The sequence below is a fragment of the Mobula hypostoma genome, chromosome 8 (assembly GCF_963921235.1).
Source record: "Mobula hypostoma chromosome 8, sMobHyp1.1, whole genome shotgun sequence".
In the NCBI taxonomy this organism is placed as follows: Eukaryota; Metazoa; Chordata; class Chondrichthyes; order Myliobatiformes; family Myliobatidae; genus Mobula; species Mobula hypostoma.
In genome coordinates, this window is record NC_086104.1 from 13,276,320 (window position 1) to 13,290,735 (window position 14,416).

General features: G+C 45.8%; 1 protein-coding gene across 1 annotated transcript in view; it reads left to right on the forward strand.

The window, feature by feature from the left end:
- kif26ba (kinesin family member 26Ba) overlaps positions 1-14,416 on the forward strand; it is a 380,767-nt gene that overhangs the window by 77,999 nt on the left and 288,352 nt on the right. The window lies entirely within an intron of this gene.

Genomic DNA, 14,416 nt, shown 5'->3' on the forward strand with positions numbered 1-14,416 from the left:
CCATCATCCAAATCATTGACCTATAACATAAAAAGAATCGGTCCCAACACAGACCCCTGTAGAACACCACTTCTTGTCGGTAGCTAACCAGAAAAGCCTCCCTTTATTCCCACTCTTTGCCTCCTGCCAGTCAACCACTGCTTTATCCATGCTAAGCTCTTTCCTATAATACCATGGGCTCGTAGCTTGTTAAGAAGTTTCATGTGTGGCACCTTGTCAAAGGCCTTCTGAAAATCCAAGAACACATCATCAAACGATTTTCCTTTAATATCCTGCTTGTTACATCTTCAGACACCACAAATGATTGTGGTTTGGTGCCAAGCATAAAACGCAGGACAATACCAGAACAGAAAACACAATAGCAACCAACAATTTTCAAGGCAATAGTACAAACAGCCATGAGATGGAGGTGGTTGGCATCCGTCTGTCTCGAAGGACAATGGGCAATGATGATGATCATCACAAGCCTGGGCGGAAGGTATGGAGATCCTGAGGTGCCCAGTCATCAAGATCCCCCTCTCGGGTTCACCTGTACAGTCCAAAGGAAAGTTTATGAAGCAATACGTTTGGCACCAGCTTGGATGCAGGAGCTGCCAGAAGGACGTTCAATACATCCAGCTACCTTAGGGGCTCCGCTCTGGATTTTCTGTCTGGGTTTAGTCCCGTAGCCTTCGTCTCTCCCGAGGCTGCCCACAAGGCAATGGGGCTACTTACCCATAACTGAGATCTGGTTCACGAGCATCAGGGAATGTCCACACACCGGTGGGCCTGTGTGCTACGTGTGCAGGGGCCAGACCTCCTCTCCTGTTCTCTATAGTTCAGCCTGAGTCCGAAAGGAGTTCAGTTTCTGTGTGTCGCCAGCGAGGAGGCATTACATGAGGCTTGCTGTAGGAGAGGCTGTGTGCCTGCAGGGAGAGACATACACACTTGGCTCTGCTTTTCACAAGTCTGCTAGCCAGTGGTGGAAGCTGAAAGTGAGAGTGTCAAGCACTATCCACTGCAGTACCACACTAGACACATCACAACCACCATTTTGACAGCCATGAGTAATCAACAATGAAAAGACTTGTCACATGCACAGACACCAATAATCAAAACTTGAATAAATGTGAACACATGATCAGATTCAATAATTATAACAGAACAAGGCAACAGGAAAGACCATCTAACGGATGTTGTGCAGGGACAGTTAGGATATTGCACTTGAGTGAGTTTTGTTGAGAAGCTGGATAGCTACAAGAAAGAAGCTAGCTGTGAGGGTTGGTGAAGTCAGCAGTAATTTTTCCAGCACTTTTCTTGGCTCTGAACAGATCCCTTAATGTCGGGAGCTCATATCCAATGATCTTTTCTGCTGAGGGCCTCACTGGCTGCAACCTGGACTTGGGGGGGGGGGCGGGTGGAGATGGGAGAAACCCTAATGATGAAAGAGGTGGTCACAACACTCTGAGTGATGGCTGAGTAAAAACTCATCAACGTAATGTACACCCTGAGATGTTAAGTTTCCTCAGCTGGGGTAGGAAGAACAACCTCTGTTGGGCTTTCCTAGTGACGAGCATAATGTGTTCTCCCACCTCAATGTGTTGGTAAAGGTAACCCCCAGGAATTTGAATGGCTTGAGCACAGACAGAGCCTGACTATTAACTTCCAGGGGTGGGGGTGGTGGGGAGGGCAAGTAGGCGGTTGTCAGCCTTATTCTCATTTACACTGTTTCTCTCCAAGTTGTTATGAGCACACTATGCTACAAGACGGTCAATCTTTCATTCCTGGAATGATTCTCGTTCACCTCCTCTAGACTCTCTCTAATGCAACACATCTTTTCTTTGATAAGGGGTCCAAAATGGCTCACAGTACTCCAAATGCAGACTGACCAGTGCCTTATAAAGTCTCAGATTACGTCCTCACTCTTATATTCTAGTTCTCTTGAAATTAATGCTAATATTTCATTTGCCTTCCTTACCACTGATTCAAACTGCAAGTTGACCTTTAGGGAATCCTGCACAAGGACTCTGACGTCCTTTTGTACCTCTGAATTTTGAATTTTCTCCCCATTTAGAAAATAGTCTACACTGTTATTCTTTCTACCAAAGTGCATTACCATACATTTCCCAACACTATATTTCATCTGCCACTTCTTTGACCATTCTCCCAACCTGTCCAAGTCCTTCTGCAAACTCCCTGCTTCCTCAACACTACTTGCCCCCTACCTTCATATCATCTGCAAGTTTGGCCACAAAGCTATCAATTCTGTCATCCAAGTCATCGGCATGTAGCATGTCAAAAATCGGTCCCAATTACTGACCCCTGCAGAACAACTGCCATTCAGTCACTGGCAGTCAAGCAAAATAGTTCCCCTTTATTCCACTCTTTGCCTCCCATCAATCAGCCAATCTTCTATCCCAGCAAGTATATTTCCTGTAATATCATGGGCTCTTGCTTTGCTAAACGGCTTCATGTGCAGCACCTTGCCAAAGGCCTTATGAAAATCAAAGTAACCACCATCGATAGAATCTCTTTTGTCTATCCTTCCTGTTATTTCCTCAAAGAATTCCGACTGACTTGTCAGGCAAGATTTCCCCTTCAGGAAACCATGCTGACTTTGGCCAATTTATCAAGCACATCCAAGTATAGTTCCCTGAAACTTCATCCTTAGCAATCGACTCCGATATTTTCCCAACCACTGAAGCCAGGCTAACTGCCCTGCAATTTTCCAGTCTGCTGCAATAATCCCAGCATCTCATCATTTTTGAAAAACTGGGACTTTTCAGCTACCCAAGCGCCTTATCTTTAACCCGACGCAGATTGGGGGATCGCTTCGTCGAGCACCTCCACAACAGACAGGATCTCCCAGTAGCCACCCACTTCAACTCTGCTTCCCATTCCCATTCAGATATGTCCATACATGGTCTTCTCTACTGCCATGATGAGGCCAAACTCAGGTTGGAGGAGCAATGCCTCATATACCGCCTGGGTAGTGTCCAGCCCCTTGGTATGAACATAGAATTCTCCAACTTCCGGTAATTCCCTCCCCCTCCCTTCCTCTATCCCTATTTCACTCTGCCCCTCCCCCAGCTGCCTATCACCTCCCTCATGGTTCTCCCTCCTTCTGCTACCCATTGTGTTTTCCCCTATTCCTTCTTCACCTTTCCTGCCTATCACCTCCCTGCCTCCCTTCCCTCACCCCTTTATCTTTCCCCTTACTGGTTTTTCACCTGGAACCTACCAGCCTCCTCCTTCCCATCCTCCCTCCACCTTCTTTATAGGGCCTCTGCCTCTTCCCCCTACAGTCCTGACAAAGGGTTCCGGCCTGAAATGTTGACTCATCATTTCTACGGATGCTGCCCGACCTGCTGAGTTCCTCCAGCGTGCTGTGAGTGTTGCCTTATCTTTAGTAACAGCAACTACACTCACTTCTGCTGACACTCTTGAATTTTTGCATACTGCTAGAGTCTTCCACAGTGAAGACTGATGCAAAATACTTATTTAATTCGTCCACCATTTCTTTGTCGTCCACTATTACTTCTCCAGCATGATTTTCCAGTGGTCTGATATCCACCCTTACTTTACTTTTACTTTTTACATATCTGATAAAATTTTGGTATCCTCTTTGATATTATTGGCCAGCTTACTTTCATATTTCATCTCTTCTCTCTTTATAGTTCTTGTAGTTGCCTTCTTTTGGTTTCCCAATTATTTAACTTCCCACTAATGTTTGCTGTATCATTTGTGCTCTCTTTTGCTTTTGTGTTAACTTTGCTTTCCCCTGTCAGCCACAGTTACCTCATCTTCCCTTTGGAATATTTTCCAATCTTTGGGATGTCCTGTGCCTTCTGAATTGCCCCAGAAACTCCAGCCATTGCTGCTCTGACACCATCCCCGCTAGTGTCCACTTCCAATCAACTTTGGCCATCTCTTCTCCTATGTCTCCGCAATTCCCTTTACTCCACTGTAATACTGATACATCTGACTATCTTCTCCCTCTCAAACTGCAGAATGAATTCTGTCATTGTGATTTCTGCCTCCCAAGGGTTCCTTTACCTTAAACCCCTTAATCAAATCTGGCTCGTTACACAACAACTAATCCAGAACAAATTGCCTTTCCCCCAGTGGGCTCAACCACAAGCAGCCTTAAACAGCCATCTCATAAGCATTCTACAAACTCCCCCTCTTGGGATCCAGCATCAACCCGATTTTCTGAATCCACCTTCATATTGAAATCCCCCATGACAATCGTAACATTGCCCCTTTGGCATGCATTTTCTATTTCCTGATGAAATTTGTATCCCACATCCCGGCTACTGTTCGGAGGCCTATATATAGCTCTCATCAGGATCTTTTTACTCTTGCAGTTCCTGAGCTCTACCGACAATGATTCTACATCTTTTGATCCAATGTCCACCTAAGGATTCGACTTTTTACCAATAGAGCCACCCACCCCCCTCTGCCTATCACCCTGTCCTTTTGATACAAGGTGTATCCTTGTTAAGCTCCCAGCTATTATCTTCCTTCAGCGGTGACTCAGTGATGCCTACAATGTCATACATGCCAATCTCTATCTGTGCTACTAAATCATCTATCTTATTCCATATATTGCGTGCATTCAAGTATAACACCTTCGGTCCTGTATTCATCACCCTTTTCAATTTTGCCCCAATGTTACACTTCAACTCATCCCACTCTCTGCAATTTTATCCTATCATCTGCCTGTCCTTCCTCACAGTCTCACTACACACTGCTGCTCCATCCTCAGCCCTATCACTTTGGTTCCTATCACCCGGCCAACTTAGTTTAAACCCTCCCCAACAGCTCAACAAACCTGCCCGCAAGGATACTGGTCCCCCTCAGGATCTGGTGCAACCTGTCCTTTATGTACAGGCCATACCTTCCCCAGAAGCAATACCAATGATCCAGAAATCTGAAACCCTGCCCTCTGCACCAATTCCTCAGCCACTCATTCATCTGTGCGATCATCCTATTCCTGCCCCGAGTGGTGGTGCTAGGAGTAATCCAGAGATTAACATTTGGAGGTTGTTCTCTTCAATGCCTTACCTAACTCCGAATACTCACCACACAGGATCTCTTCCCCCTTTCTACCTAGGTTATTGGTGCCAATATGCACCATGACCTCTGGTTGCTCACCCTCCCCCTTGAGAATCTTCTGCAGTCATTCTTGAGACATCCTGGATCCTAGCAGCTGGGGGCAGCACACTATATTGCCTTCTCTTTCACATCCCCTAACTACTGACTGTGTCCCCCTAACTACTGAATCTCCTATCACTATCGCCCTGCCTGACTTTACACTTCTCTTGTTGAGCCCACGAGCCGGACACAGCCCACCCACGTGTGTGTGTGTCTCTTTGTACTGTAGGATCAACGAGTCTCAATCAGACTGAAATGTGTGTCGATGATCTTCCAGCACCTCTTGATGTCTGTCTCAGTGTTTGTCCCTCGGAACAGCCCATAGATCAGAGAGACTTCTGTTATGCAGCTGCTCGGATAAACCTTACATCCTTTCAACTGGACAGTTTTGGCAAAGACTGTGTAAACTAGACAGTTTTTGCAAAGAAGTGGATGATCGCCTCATCTTCATCTCCGCCTTCCCGAGTGTGCGCTGGGAGTGAGGATCTGACCACCTGTTTTTTTTAAATCTGAGCCGTGCCAAGACTGACTTACTGCTCTAGGGTACTGAGTTGAGGCTGACGTTCACGGGGCACTTGGCTCAGTGCCACGCTGGCAAGCTTCAAATAATGTTCGTTATCAGATTTGTGGCAGCAATACAGTGCGAGACTTAAAAGTTGCTGTAAGTTACAATAAAGAGTGTGGAAATCGAATAAATGAGGTAGTGTTCCTGGGTTCAGGGACCGTTCAGAAACCTGATGGTGGAGGGGAAGACGGAGTGAAGGCTGATCCAACGTGTCCCTGTCCCCTTATTTGCACAGCTCAACAGCCCCTCACCTGAATTAGTTCTGATATCTTTCTGGTAAACAGGAGAAGGTTATAAACCCAGTTCCTTATCGACCTGTTAAGTGGAATGTGTGTGTCCGTGGGGGAGGGGAAGCGGGCTGGCCAAATGGCATCAGAAAGTGCAGGAGAGACCCAGTATGCTGGGGTCACGTGGCACCGTATCTCCACCGTGCCTCCAAGTGGTTAACTACGTTTTCCACACAGAGGAAGGTTGGAATTTGGGGCACGTTTGTTACGGGGTTGGTGGAGGCAGGCACTCTCACGCTATTTAAGAAGTAGTTTGGACGAGTATTGTGTGTGTGTGTGTGTGTGTGTGTGTGTGTGTGTGTGTGTGTGTGTATGTATATATATATATATATATATATATATATATATACGTGCGTGCGTGCGGATGCCAAGGCAGGGGAGGCGTAACTGATGGGTCAGTGTGGGCTGGTGAGCCTGTGTCTGTGCCATGTGACTCTATATTGTGGTTGATTTTCAACGTGGAGCAGGCCCTTCAGCCTACTGAGTCTATACTAACCAGGTGCATAAGATGGTAATAGGGTATAGATAGAGTGGACAGCCCGCCACTTTTCTCCCAGAGTAGAAATGGCTGACATGAGAGGGCATAAGTTTAAGGTGTTTGGAGGAAAGTACAAATAATGGCCAGTCTATGAAATGTGCTGCCAGGAGCTGAAGGTACAGGTTCCACTTTAGGAAACTTTACGAGACTCTTAGGAACACGGATGATTAAAAAATGGAGAGCCATATAGGAGAGAAAAGTTAGATTGATCCTGGAATAGTTTAAAGGTCGGTTGGCACACTCGGATGAAGGGCCTGTACTGAACTGTGCTCAACGTCTCTATGTTCAATGATAGACAATAGACAATAGGTGCAGGAGTAGGCCATTCAGCCCTTCAAGCCAGCACCGCTATTCACGGTGATCATGGCTGATCATCCACAATCAGTACCCTGTTCCTGCCTTCTCCCCATAGCCATTTTATCCCCCTTATATTCCCTTCAATTCCCCCAGATTCTACCACTGGCAGAAGGAATAAAGGCTCAGATTATTTTCTAAACAGGAGAAAATTCAGAACTCAGAGGTGCAAAGGGACTTGGAAGTCCTCTTGCAAGATGTCCGAAAGGTTACCTTGCAGGTTGAGTTGGTGGTAAGTTGGCAAATGTAATGATAGCACTGATTTCGAGAGGATTAGAATATAAGAGCAAAGATGTGGTGGTGAGGCTTTATAAGGCACTGGTCAGACTGCAGCTGGAGTACTCTGAGCAGTTCTGGGCCCCTTATCTAAGAAAGCATGTGCTGACATTGGAGAGGGTCTAGAGGAGCTTCACGAGAATTACCCTGGGAATGAAAGGGTTAACATAGGAGGAGCATTTGATGGCTCAGGGCCTGTACTTGCTGGAGTTCAGAAAATAAGTGGCAATCTCATTGAAACCGATCAAATATTGAAAGGCCTAGATAGAGTGTACGTGAGAGGACGTTCATGGGAGAATGTAGGACCAGAGGGCACAGCTTCAGAATGGAAGAGTGTTGCTTTAGAATAGAGATGAGGAGGAATTTCTTTGGCCAGAGGGTGGCGAATTGGTGGAATTTATTGCCACAAAAGGCTATGGAGGTCAAGTCATTGGGTATAGAAAACAGAAGTTGATAGGTTCTTGATTAAAGCCAGGAAACACAACATAATTGATGTAAGACTGGACCCAACAGGACAGACAATCCATCAATGTGCTAAAGACAAAAAAACTGTGCAAATACAAAGGAAAAGGAAAGAAAGAATAATAATAAATAAATAAGCAATAAATATTGAGAATGTGAGATGAAGAGTCCTTGAAAGTGAGTCCATAGGTTGTGGGAACAGTTCAGTGATGGGTCGAGTGAAGTGTTTCCTCACTGGTTCAAAACAAACAGTGCTGCATAGTGGCGATAAATGTGTCGCTCAAATCTTTGCAGGATATTAGCAGCAGAGTTCTTGAGAGCTAGCGGTGGGGGGGGGGGAGGCAGAATGCTACCACTTAGAGCAGGTCCTGCCTGAGGCAACGTGACCCAGTGAGACAACCTGCCTGATTAACTGGAACCTGGGCTGCCTGAGGGTGCAGTCTCTTACATGTGGAGGGTCCTGGGGGTAAATTTTAGCATTCATAATTTGCTGTACATCTCTTTAGGCACTATTAAGCATTATATCCATAGATCTCACATTTTAATAATTAACACTTAAAATTAGAGCTGCCGCTTTGAATAATTAATAAAACTGGCTAATTTAGGTTCATTGGTTTCCTCTGGGTGGGTTGGAGTGTTTCTCAGTGAAGAACAGACAGCTTCCACAAGAGAGAGAGCGAGGGGAGAGTGGGAGAGAGGGGAGGGGGAGAGAGAGAGAATGAAAAGAAAGATGAAGAAAATATGGAAGGTTGAACAGAAAGAGAGTGAAAGTGGAAGGGGGAGAGAAAAGGAGAGATAGTGAAAAGAGGAAGGAGAGCAGGAGGGAGATGGAGAGGGTAAGATGACAAAGAGAGGGTAACAAAGGAGGGGAGAGAGAGAGGCTGAGGGAGGAGAGGGGATAGTGGACAAGGGGAGGGGAAGTAATAGAGAGAAAGCAGTACCAAGACTCTCAGCTGACGGGGCTATTGCCAACTGTTATATAGACATTTCCCTATTGCTAGCCATTGTGAAGCTCTTCAATCAGCCTCACCCCCACCCCCATCCCCATTTTCATTATGTGACCATGTTCCTTCCTCCAATGCAGTGTCGTGTTTGCATTTCTCCTGGATTTCTGGGGCAGCCCCAATCAGCCTGCCACCCTTCTCCTCCATGTTCTGTCGACCTTCTGTTCACCTTTGCTCCGCGGTATCAGGGCTCGGTCACAAAGCTGTCTTTCCCCCACCAGCTCCTCCTCTGAAAACTGTACGGTAAAACAAAAGGACACTGGAAGCTTGCTTCAGATTTGTCTAATTAGGATTCATTAGCTTAATTAGTTCAGTACAACATGGGCCGGGCTTGGTAGCATTGGGGTCAGTGCAATGCTTTACGGTACCAGCGGCCCGGGTACGATTCCCACTGTTGTCTGTAAGGAGTCTATATGTTCTCCCTGTGACTGCACGGGTTTCCTCCGGGCGCTCCAGTTTCCTGCCACAGTCCAAAGACGTACTGGTTTGTAGGTTAATTGGTCATCTGTGAAATTGGGGACTGCTGGGTGGTCCGGCTCAGAGGGCCATATCTCAATAAATAAACATCATGATAAAGCACACTAAATAAAACACTGCAGATTCTGCGGATGCTGGGATCTTGAGCAACACACACAAAATCCAGCAAGTCGGCTGTGCATCTCTAGAGGGGATTAGAGACATCAGGACTGAATGAAGGCTCTCGGCCCAAAACGTCAGCTGTTTATTACCGATTGAGTTCCTCCAGCATTGTGTGTGTGTGTGTGTGTCTGTGTGTGTGTGTGTTGAGATTTACAGCATCTGCAGCATCATGTTTACTCTACATTCTGTTTTCTTTTAACTACCCCAGCATAATTATATGTCGATTTATGTATCCGGATGGCATGTGAATGATGCTTTTCATTGTATTCAGTATGCTTGACAATATTGAAACAATTCCAATAATTGGTATTGATATTGGTTTATTACTGTCACATGAACCACAAGACAGTAGCTTGTCTTGTATACTGTTCGTACAGGGCGCTATGGTAGTGCAGCAGTTAGCTACTACAGCTTGGGGTGTCAGAGCTCAGAGTTCAATTCCGATGTCATCTGTAAAGATTCCTCCGGGTGATCCAGTTTCCTTCCACAATCTCAGTGGCTCTCCGCATGGCTTTAGACCACCTGGACAACACAAACACCGATGTCAGGATGCTGTTCATTGACTACAGCTCAGCATTTAATACCATCATTCCCACAATCCTGATTGAGAAGTTGCAGAACCTGGACCTCTGTACCTCCCTCTGTAATTGGATCCTTGACTTCCTAACCAGAAGACCACAGTCTGTGCGGATCGGTGATAACATATGCTCCTTGCTGATGATCAACACTGGTGCACCTCAGGGGGGTGTGCTTAGCCCACTGCTCTACTCTCTATATACACATGACTATGTGGCTAGGCAAAGCTCAAATACCATCTACAAATTTGCTGACGATACAACCATCATTGGTAGAATCTCAGGTGGTGATGAGAGGGCATACAGGAGTGAGAGATGCCAGCTAGTGGAATGGTGCCACAGCAACAACCTGGCACTCAACGTCAGTAAGACGAGAGAACTGATTGTGGACTTCAGGAAGGGTAAGATGAAGGAACACGTACCAATCCTCATAGAGGGATCAGAAGTGGAGGGAGTGAGCAGCTTCAAGTTCCTGGTTGTTGAGATCTCTGAGGACCTAACCTGGTCCCAACATATTGATGTAGACATAAAGAAGGCAAGACAGCAGCTATATTTTATTAGGAGTTTGAAGTGATTTGGCATGTCAACAAATACACTCAAAAACTTCTATAGTTGTACCGTGGAGAGCATTCTGACAGGCTGCATCACTGTCAGGTATGGAGGGGCTACTGCACAGGACCGAAAGAAGCTGCAGAAGGTTGTAAATCTAGTCAGCTCCATGTTGGGCACCAGCCTACAAAGTACCCAGGACATCTTTAGGAAGCGGTGTCTCAGAAAGGCAGCGTCCATTATTAAGGATCTCCAGCACCCAGGACATGCCCTTTTCTCACTGTTACCATCAGGCAGGAGATACAGAAGCCTGAAGGCACACACTCAGCGATTCAGGAACAGTTTCTTCCCCTCTGTCATCCGATTCCTAAATGGACTTTGAAGCTTTGGAAACTACCTTACTTTTTTAATATGCAGTATTTCTGTTTTTGCACATTTTTTAATAATCTATTCAATATACGTAATTGATTTATTTGTTTATTTATTATCATGTTTCATTTTATTTATTATTATTTTTTCTCTCTCTCTGCTAGATTATGTATTGCATTGAACTGTTGCTGCTAAATTAACAAATTTCATGTCACATGCCGGTGATAATAAACCTGATTCCGATTCTGATTCAATTCACGGTTAGTAGGTTAATTGGTCATTGTAAATTGTCCTGTGATTAGGCTAGGGTTAAATCGGGGTTGCTTGGCAACATGACTCAAAGTGCCAGAAGGTACTATTCTGTGCTGTACCTGAATAAATAAATAAATTCATTACATGGTGTATTGAGGTGGTACAAAGTAAAGCAACAGAATGCAGAATCAAGTGTAAACGTACAGAGAAATTGTAGGTGGTGCTCTGATAGTACAGGTCAGAAGGGCTCAATAGCCTCCTATTATTCCATGTTTTTATGTTTCTGTAACCAGAACAAGAACCCCTTCTGTGTCCAGTCTACCAGTCCCTCTCTGAACCGAGCATCTTTCAGGGAGATTGCTTCTCATTCTTCTCACACCTGGCCTTAGTCCTGTCTAGTGAATTAGACCATAAGACCATAAGATATAGGAGCAGAATTAGGCCATTTGTGCCACTGAGCCTGCTTTGCCATTTCATCATGGTTGATCCATTTCCCTCTCAGCCCCAATCTCCTGCCTTCTCTCCGTATCCCCTTTATGCCCTGACTAATCAAGAATCTATCAACCTCTGCCTTAAGTATACCAAATGACTTGGCCTCCACAGCTGCCTGTGGCAACAACTCCCACAGATTCACCACTCTCTGGCTAAAGAAATGTCTCCTCATCTCCATTCTAAAAGGACACCCATCTATTCTGAGGCTGTGCCCTCTGGTCTTGGACTCTCCCACCATAGGAAACATCCTCTCCACATCCACTCTATCAAGGCCTTTCACCATTCAATAGATTTCAATGTGAGTCACCCCTCATTCATCTGAATTCCAGTGAATAGAGGCCCAAAGCCATCGAATACTCTTCATATGACAAGTCTTTCAGTCCTGGAATCATTTTCGTGAATCTCCAAAGTCAGCACATCCTTTCTTAGATAAAGGGCCCAAAACTGCTCCCAATACTCCAAGTGAGGCCTCACCAGTGCTCTATAAGGCCTCGACATTAGACACTTGCTTTTATATTCTAGTCCTTTCAAAATGAATGCTAAATTGATTCCATGTGCTTGGGAGCAGCAGATTACCTGCTGGGAATGACAGGCACTATAAAGTGGGAACAGCTGGCAGAGCACTGTATCTGGTCCAGCCGAGCTGCCTGCACCCACCACCAGAGGCGGCCGCTGCCCGAGTTTACAAGGCCCTCGCAACGGGGCCCAGTCACCGGTCTCTCGCAGTTCCTGACCTCCCGGTTGTAATCACAGAGCGGTGCGCGTCCAGAATGCTCTTCCCCATTTGGTTCTAATTAGATTCATCGTGGGGGGGGGGGGAGAAATGGCCAGCACTTATTCTTCACACTCCTACCCCTCACTTCGCCACCTGGTTGCTCTGACTTGAACGTCACATGTGGCAGTACACTGCGTGCCAGCATCCATCGTCGGGACCCTCACCACCCAGGACATGCCCTCTTCTCACTGCTACAATCAGGGAGGAGGTTGATGCACTATCAATTACTCCAAAAGACTAGAAGTAGAGTAAATACTGAAAGGCTTTTATTAGCAGTAAAATGTGACCTCGACCGTGCTGAGTATCTGCCCCGGACTGAGGGAGGAGCAGTGCACAATCGCCTTTATTCAGGGGTCTGTGGGAGGAGCCACAGGAGCAGTCAGCAGAGGGGCATGTCCAGACAGGTAACCCAGTTACAACATATATATGGTTTACCACAGAGGTACGGAACGATTCAGGAACAGTTTCCTCCCCTGTACCGTCAGATTTCAGAACGACCATTAAACCCATCAATGCTACCTTGGTATTCTGCTTTTGAGTTGGTTGTTCATTTAGAACATAGCCCAGGAACAGGCCCTTTGGCCCACAATGTTATGCTAAATTGATTAAATTAGTAATCAAATGGCCAACTAAACTAATCTCATCTGCTTACACAACATCCATATCCCTTTATTTTCCACATATCCACGGGCCTGTCTAAACACTGCTTGTAGTAATGTTTTTACGTCTCACACTGCACTGCTACCACAAAACAATAAATTTCACAATCGATCTTAGCGATAATAAATCTGATTGGATTCTGATTCTTGGAATTATGGAGTGACTAGTCAGGGCACTCAGTGAAACGAGAGGGGTCTCCCCACATTCACTCTGTCTGGGTCTTTCAGTAATAGGTGGGTCATCATCCAAACCATTTAGTCTCCTTCTCTCTCTCGCTCCCTTGACCCTTTCAGTTGGTTCCGAAGCCCCGTTTTGAAAGCTAACGTTCACTCTGCTCTCAGCACACATTCAGGTACAGCTCACAGGAACAGGGACTAGCTCAGCAGAACTTGACCTAATGGTGGCGTAAGAGACGATGACAGACATCCCACCCTGCAAAAACTCATTTCAGGGAGGTAGCACCATCAATTTGCGGGAGACTCCCGGAACATCCAGGAGAGGCGGGATGTCTGCAATAGAGTAGCTCCTGAGCAGCCAGCCAGCTAGTTTAAATAGCGTTAGCTATACTAATGAATGAATGACACCTGTTAAACTCACCTCACCATGTCTTTTACAGTCTTAACCCACCAGGGGCAATAGAAAAGTCACTGTTGCAAACAGTGCAGCGAGCAACACTGTCATTATTTTTAACCCCTATTAGGCAGGGGTACACTTTAGGGTAGTCTGGGGTGACGTACGTTTTATATTTTCTTTTTTTTGGAACACTCTGCCATGGCGTGCTCTCGTTCTCTCTCTCTCTCTCTCTCTCTCTCTCAAAAAATTGATTTCCATGATATTGTATATAATTTGCGGGCATCAGGGAGCCACTATTAATATGCAGGAGACTCCTGGAACTTCCAGGAGAGGTGGGATATCTGCAATGAGAGGCGCAGAATGAGTGGACAAGGCTGATGCAAGGGAGCATAAGTTGGAGGAAAGTCTAGGGAGACAGGTTCTTTGCACAGAGAGTGGTGGGTGTGTGGGGCACACTGCCGGGGTGATGGTCGAGGCAAATACATTAAGAACTTTCAGATAAGCACGTGGATGAGAGAAAACTGGAGGGCAATCTGGGAAGAAATGGTTAGATTGATCTTGGAGTAGGCACAACATTGTGGCCTGAAGGGCCTGTCGTGTGCTGTAATTATTTTTAAAACAAAATAAAATTTATTTATAATAAAAAAATGACAAGAATACACCATTTTCATTCTTTACATTTATGGTAAATGTTGCCCATTCTGTTCTATTGCAGTGGCCCCATGGTAGTGTCACCAATATTCTATACAAAAGCACGTGACGGGAGGTTACTGTACACTGAACACAGAACAGGCCCTTCGGCCCACAATATCTGTGCCGACCATGATGGCAAGTTAAACTGCACACCTGTCCGCATATGATCCACATTCCTCCACTCCCAATCTCCTTGTGTGCCTGTCCAGATGGTTCT